Raw genomic sequence first — 6,270 nt, 5'->3', positions numbered from 1 at the left:
AGTTTGCAAGTTTGGGAAATTTGAGGAAAAGTCAGGATAACTAATGTTATTACAACTCATGAGGGAGACAGGAGTGTCTTTACCAAATGGCACCAATGGCAATCAATCCAACAGTTGTCGAGACATTTCACTCAAAACCACAAATGTGAACCTCTATAAGTCAGATGATCCTCAAAGTCATTAAGATACAAAATTTTGTGTCAGTGCATCCAGTAGATGTTGTACTTCACTGGATACGTGTATAACTTTTACCTGCTGTTGGCGCCACATGAATAGTTTGAGGATAACCAAAGTCAGTAGGATTCATCCTCTGGAGACCACAGATGTCTGTACAAAATTTAGTGGCAATCCATCCAATAGATGTTTAGATATTTTTGTTTGGGCTAAAAGTGGTGGATCGTCTACCATTGCCAATCCTAGAGCCACATTGCGAGTGTCGCTAAAAACAAAACAATGTTTAAAAAACTAAAATATGCATGTTAAGAATCAAAGACTCTGTCTGAAACATAAGTGTGACGGCATGTGTTTTTTCCATTTCATTTGACTTCTAATAACAGCATTCCAGATTGTTCAAGAACAAAAAGAGCCCCATGTTGACAACACATAACTATGAAATATGGAGGGGTAGTGTGTAGGAAGGGCTTCCTTGTTATTGTCCATCAGTCACAGCCAAGTAACTTTAGCCTATGTGGGAGAGAGGACTAAAGAGGAGAACCGTCTCTCAGTTTCCCTGTCTGGTCTTTCTCTGTCACTATCCTTCTGCTGGTATCTCCAAATGTCTCTGAAACTTCCCTTTGAAAGTAAAATTCAGTAGCATATTTTATTTCAGCTCTGGTAGGTTAGTGTTAAGCACTGAGCTGTCTAATCTAACCCGACAGTCAATTTTGGGGTCATTAGCAATCAGAAAGTTAACATTTAAGCCTTATTATGTCGATTTTCTTTTGATGTCGCAGACCCTGAATTATGGATCTGTTCGGTTCAATTTAATCTCACAATAACCAGGTGGCACTTTGAGAAACCACTGAAAGGTTAGTGCCAAAAAGTGTTATTCTTAAATCTCACACATGAACGGAAGTCATTTCCATCTGTCACTACAGTTTCCAGTTGTTGCAGTGTCAAATCGTGTTCTACCATCTTTCCATCTCTATAACAGAATAAAAATCCCTCACAGTGACCCAGATCTGCTCCCTGTTCTGCATGTGCTGAGGTGCTCATTCATTTTTGAAAGAATTAAGCTGGTTCTCACAAAATTAATCATCTTTACTCTCCTTAATAAAAAGCTTCTATCATATCAGGGCCTGCTGCTGAACCCACATTTGATTTGTGAGTTAAAGGAACAGTGATAATCACAGAGCCTCTGTCTTACATGACCAAAGCACTTTGTGTTTATGGGCTCATGATGCAAGCCAGCAGCAGGCTAAACTGTTTTTAATTTGACCAACAAGGTTTTAGTTAGGGACCCGAGGACCAGGCAAGGAAAGGGGAGGAAGAGGGGGTAGAAACGGCAATGAATCAAAGTGAAAAGTGTCACCGCAGAAGCCTCGAGGTGACCAAATGGAGTTAATTACCAGTAAAAACTCACTGTTTCTAGACTGGCGGTTCGAGGTGTTAAGGTTGAATCATCAGACAGAGTGTGAATGACGATTGTTAAAGACACAGGGAAACGGAGAAAAAGATTCTCCTGTTAAGAATCAGTGAAGCGCCAGCTGCTCGGCCTAGAGGGGGCTAAGTGTATTTGGATTTAGGTTTTCTTCATCTATCAATGCCAATTATACGAATGGGGTATAATTGCCTTGTTATGAATGCCCCTTTCTTCTACTTTTTTGTTTGGTTGGCTTAAGGTTCCATGACAGACAACAAAGGCATTTGTAGTAACTTTGTAGTTGTTCTTCTTTCTGACAATGACCTCACCATTATTCTACGATCGGAACAAGGCAAAAACAATTTTGGCTTTGATTTCAGCCCTGACTTAAACCTTACAGTGAACAACCTTAAATATCACTTTTCATTTGTTAACTTCCCCAAGTATGACCTAAACCTGAGAACTGTAGCCAAGTGAGTCCAAATGTAAAGTGATGTGTCAATATATAACAAACAGATAACAGAAATAATGTTTACCATTCTTCTAATTCTTCATGTGTAGTGCAAGAAATGAATTTGAAATTGGACACATTGAAAAAAGCATTTAACCTCCAGTGAAGCAGTGTCCAACAGAGAAAGACTGTGCAGTTAAGTGTGAAATAGAGCATTGCAGGGGGAAAAAAATTACACTCACTCAACCTTTCATGACAGAGCAAATGTTTTTAAAAGTACTCAGGACCGACATCTGCTGCAATAATTAGATTAAACCCATCCTATCCATCCTGACTGAGAAGAGCAGCAGCAATAAGAGCAGAGCAGAGAGTCTCAGTCTAGTTTAGGAAGAGGATTGCATGTCAAAAAATGTGATCCAAAACTGCTCGCCAACCTGAAGGCTAAAATTTTGAGCAGAGCTTCTAGGAGACGTAATCATCTCTGACTGGAGCCCTAAGGCAGACTTCACTCCGCTTCTTCATCACCAGCACCCATCTTCTGCAAACACAGGAGCAGCGGGACTACTGGATGGTACCAAAACAGCTAAGGGGGGCAAAAAAGAGGCCTGAGATTGAAACGTGAAAGAAATCATTGAGGATTGCTACGAAATATCATGAAACCCATGAAAATGTACTCATTAAAGGAATAGTTTGACATTTTGGGAAATATGCATTTTTGCTTTCTTGCTGAGAGATAGATAAGAGGATTGATTAACTGCCTTTTAGGCTAAAATGACCCTTTTAGGCTAACTCTGGCTCATTTACAGCACTTTTTCTGTTGATTAATGAGCATTGTCCCTGTCAAATTAATAAATAAATTAAAAATGAAGAAAATTACCACTCTCATGTCTGTATGGTAAATGTGAAGCTACCACCAGCAGCTGGTTAGCTTAGTTTAGCATAAAGACAGAAAACCAGTGGAAACAGCTAGCCTGGATCTGTCCAAAGGTAACAAAACCACCTACCAACACCTTTAAAAGTTAGCCTACTAAAAGCAACAAAATACAGCCTATTAATCAGTGAGCAGAGATGCTGATATGTAGATATGTTACCTTTGGACAGAGACAGGCTAGCCATTTCTTCATTTCCAGTCTTAGAACTGAGCTAACAGCGCTTCATATTTGCTGTACAGACATGAAAGTGGTATCTATCTTCTCATCTAACTCTTGGCATGAAAGTGAATAAGTGTATTTCCCAAAATGTCAAACTGTTCCTCTGATACTAATTTTGCCCTTAGATATACTATATGCACTGTGCTTTCGACCAAATAATATCATGTTCCTTCATCATATTTTTCCTCTCTTGGGGTGAAAGGTGATATCATGAACTCACTCATGAGACACTGCATGTGCTATGCATTTATTCAACGCATTTTATGCGTTCTATTAACTATATTCTTCCTTCTAGTGACTGGAAACTGAATATTGGCTACTTGATGTGACAGAGCAGTAAAGTGTGATTTATGTTTCAAAGGTCTAATTGGCAGCATTTCCTCCGTCTCCAGGCTGCACTAGTCAGATTTCTGACATATCTGAAAACCTTGGGAGACTTGGCCTTAAACTGTGCTGGCTGGTTGCAGATAATTTATCTCTGTCTTGAGCTACCACTGAATAAAGAGCAGACCTGCTTCTGTGGCTAACTATATTTCTCTTTGGAAATATCGATTTACGTAGTTCAGCAGAACAATGTCTTGATGGAAATTTTTTACAGAGAAAAAAATAACTATAAAAGAGTTATAAATGCAGTCAGTTTCGGAACAGCTCATATAATTTTACCCCAAACTATATATTTTTCAGCTATTTTACCATAAAATCCAAATATAATATCCTATAAAATATTATGTACTGTAATATGATACAGAAATCATTTCCTTGTGACATCTCTAATAGAACATAGACTGGATTCGTCATTTTTTAGCCAAGCTAGCGGTGTAGCTCTATGGATGGCAATGTTAAACCTGCTAGCATTGTCATTGTGCACTTATTAGCATGCCGACAAGAAAAAACATAAAAGGATTATAGGTGTAGTAAGTTTAGGAACAGCTCATATAATTTTACCCCAAACTATAATTATTCATTCAGCCATTTTACCATAAAATCCAAATATATTTTGTTATAAAATATTATGTACTGTAATATGATATAGAAATCATTTCTTCATGACATTTCTAATCGAGCATTGACTAGACTTGTCATTTTTTAGCCACGCTGGCAGTGGAGCATGATACTTGGTTGGGCTGTATGGATGGCAGTGTTGGTCAGTCGATCAGTTCACTTTGATCGGGATTGAAATATTTCAATATTGGATGGATTGCCATGAAATATTTTACAGACATTTATGGTCCCCAGAGGATGAATCATAATGACTGTGGTGACTTTAATTCTTGTGCCACCATGAGGTTGACATTTGTGGTTGTAAATGTAAAGGCTCAACAACTGTCGGATGGATTACCATGAAATTTGGTTCAGATATTGAACCAAATTTTTGTGTAGTGAATACACAAAAGTTGGTCTAATTGTATTGTATGGTATGTGGAACTGTGCAGGCTACTGTATTTTTCTTCTTTTGCACTTATGTCCTTTATGTTTGCACTGGTGCTGTATGTGATGTATTGTTACAGCTATTCCATCTGTACTGAGATTAATCCCACCAGCCTAGCTGTGTGGTAATAAAAGAAACCTGAACTTGTTACTATAAATGAAAATATGGTGCAATGTACAAAGTTTGTTACAAATGTGCTTCTGTTCCTTCTCCTCTTTAATGACTTTAATGTCTCTTTGGAATTGAAGGTTCTGTAAAAAAAAAAAAAAAAAAAAAAAGCACAGCAGAGCTGTGAAATCCAATATTTGCATTTTGAATAAAAGCACTATTCTAACATTGAAATGGTTTAAAGGTGCCATTGATTCTTTTTCACTGTTTAACTTCATAGAATTTATTGTTTTACACACTCATTCATAATAAATTACAATTCCCACCAGAGTGATCCCCAGTAAACAGCATCAGTGGTATATTCATTGTAAGCTGTAACTTTTGCAGCTCTAATCAGAATTATTCACAGTTCTGTCATTGCTATGTTATGCAAACATACAGCACATGTCTGCCTTCTAAATCTCCATGCAATGTCTACTGTAGGGAATTATCTTAACACAGCGAGAAAACAAGTAAAGACTTTTAGCTGTTGAGGCAATATTGATTTGATTTGCTTCCTAAAAGGGGAAATTTATAGATGCACGCTGTCTTCTCCAGAGAGCGATATTAGTTTCCCTCAGGAGGAAGGGATACTGTCTGAGCGAGGCGTGAAGAATTGGGTCCAGATTCAGCAGGAGCGTGGGCCCCTTCGTGAATGTATAACATGTTATTAAAGGAGAGAAAGTTGTTACAGGACTGTTTCTCTTGAAGGTTACCCAAAGCTATCCAGTTCTGTGGTTGCAGGAAGAAAATTTATTTCTCACAGTACAGCAAGCACCAAGACAGCTGACGACACTAAACCCTCGTCTCAGTTTCTCTCCCTTCTTCTCCTCTTTCTCCAGTTTTCTTCTTCACTTGATCCAAGTTGCTACCTCAGTTATATTCTCATTCTTACTTTCACACAGCCAAGTTTCACTCTGAGAACAGTTTGTTCTGTTTGTTCAACCTGGTGGGGTTTTTCATTTCTACTGCATGTTTTCATGTTTCATGTGTTCAAATCCTTTATTAAACACCAATCAGTTGTATTTCATTTTGTTTTGTTTTATTTTGTAATATACTGTATGTGGTGGTAAGCTGTCTGCTTTTACACTACGCTTGCCAGAGATCATGGTGTAATCAGTGTCAGCAGTAACGTGAGGTCTTTCTTCTTGCATTTTCTGTTTATCAGGGTCTGTTACTATTATGTTATTATAGTCTGACATGCTTCAGACAAGGTAGCTACACAATCCTGCCTCCAGAAAAGTAAAGTGCATTAAAAGTTAGCAACAAGTTATGATCACAGCACTTGTCATGCACAGTACAGCCAGTTCCCAGATGGGAACCTATTGGTCTGCCTGTGAAAAAACACTTTTAAGACTTGGGATTTAAAAGTTCTCTCTTCACCTTGGACACAGTGGCTGACTAAACAATCTAACCGCGAGATTGATTTTGTAGCTGTTCTGGACCTTTTGATTGTATCACACTTCCTCAGCAGATGGGGTTTGGTCAGTTGTCATAGTATTACAAATAT

The sequence above is a fragment of the Thunnus maccoyii genome, chromosome 7, assembly GCF_910596095.1.
Source record: "Thunnus maccoyii chromosome 7, fThuMac1.1, whole genome shotgun sequence".
NCBI classification, from domain to species: Eukaryota; Metazoa; Chordata; class Actinopteri; order Scombriformes; family Scombridae; genus Thunnus; species Thunnus maccoyii.
Note: the sequence above shows the minus strand (reverse complement) of the source record.